The sequence below is a fragment of the Chrysochloris asiatica genome, unplaced genomic scaffold, assembly GCF_000296735.1.
Source record: "Chrysochloris asiatica unplaced genomic scaffold, ChrAsi1.0 scaffold00278, whole genome shotgun sequence".
NCBI lineage: Eukaryota > Metazoa > Chordata > Mammalia > Afrosoricida > Chrysochloridae > Chrysochloris > Chrysochloris asiatica.
Genome location: NW_006408796.1, coordinates 3,580,334 through 3,581,906, shown reverse-complemented (window position 1 = coordinate 3,581,906; position 1,573 = coordinate 3,580,334). Strand labels below are relative to the sequence as shown.

The 1,573-nt window shown below is 45.9% G+C and overlaps 1 pseudogene; it reads left to right on the top strand.

The window, feature by feature from the left end:
• The first annotated feature begins 6 nt into the window (after nucleotides 1-6).
• LOC102818857 lies at nucleotides 7-1,168 on the top strand (annotated as a pseudogene).
• Nucleotides 1,169-1,573: the final 405 nt, after the last annotated feature.

Here is a 1,573-nt window from a genome sequence, read left to right as displayed (position 1 = left end):
AAAAAAAAAAAAAGAATGAGAGAGAAAGCCAGATTATTAAAAGAGAAGAAAGAAAAAGAGAACCAGATTTTTTGTGCTTGAAAAGCTAGATCAGCAATTCAGGGATCGCTTAGAAGAGCTCCGCCAAGGATTGTTCAATACTTATCAGAAGAAGGTGTGTGAGGAACTGAAAGCACAGATAACATTTAACGAGGAGAGGAAGAGGCAGAAGCTGGTGGAAGAGCAGATGTTGGCAAAGCTCTGGGAGAAAGATCGATTAGCCAAGGAGCAGCGAGCAGCCCAGGTAGCTAGGAGGCAGAGGGAGCAGGTGGAGAACACACGCCTGGGGCTCAACGCCCAGATCACCACGCTCCTGGCGCAAAGTTAGGCGGCACAGCTGCTAAAGAAGGAGGAGGCGAGGCGAGCCTATTGGAAAATGATAGTGCACAGGTGAAACTTGAGAACGAAGCAGAGAAGCTGAAAAAATAGAAGACAAAGCTGGAAATGAGGACCTTTTTGCAAAAAGCCCTCCAAGAGAAGATGAATTATATTCAGCAGGAATACAGAGAAGAGTAGGACTTGAACATGAAGCTTGTGCAAAAGGCCCTTCAAAACTTACAGGAAGAGGCCGATAAAAAGAAGCAAAAGAGGTAAGATATGCTAAGAGAACAGAAGATGTATAATGAATATGTGGCACAGCAACACGAGGAAGAGAGAACTCAGGAGAAAGAACTGGACAGGATAATAGAGGAAGAGAAACAGAAGAAGTTGGCTGAGAAGGACAGGGAGCTGAAACTTGAAAAGGAAGCAAGGAAACAACTTATGAATGAAGTCATGTGTACAAGAAAACTGCAAGTTCAAGAAAAGTTGCAACGCAAAGCCAAAGAGCAGGATAAACGTGCTATTGAGCAGGAATGCGTAAATGACGGTCTTAGAGAACTTAACCTTGAAGACAAAGAGAGTTTTGCAAGGTTCTGTGGTTTAGCCCAGGAGTGTTGGAGGCAACTGCAGATGCAAATAGCCTCCCAGCAGCAGGCCCGAGAAGCTAAGAAGGAAAGAGTTTGAAGGCGGTGCAGAGGCCAACAAGATTTGCCAGGGCAAGATCCAGGAAATCCTGAGCAACACTCAAGCGCTGCCTTGAGACACTCATCCCTTAAGGAGAGGATGCTCAGTTAAGCTGCCATTCTAGTTCCATGAAGCCCACACAATGTTTCTCACTCTTCTGATAGTTCTGCTACAATATGCTTATAGCTTCTTTTTTTTTTTTTTTTAATGTTTTATTGTGAATTGTGTGATAGTCTACATGGGAGAACATCAGCTTTACATTCATTCCATTATCCATCAATTCATTGGCATAGTTATCATCCTGTCCATGCATCCTCACCCAACCAAGGGGTGTACCCTGTAAGCCTGCCCCCCCACCCTCCTGCCACCACAGTCCTCAGCCCCTGATCCCAAGCCCCCAGGCCCACCATCTCTTGATGTTGTCTTCTCTGCCTCCATCCCAGGCCTCACTGCCTCTCTGGGTAGGATTCCGCTCTTCGCTCTTCTCCATTGATGGTCCCAGGGTCCTCCGCTCCTTGACTGATAAGTT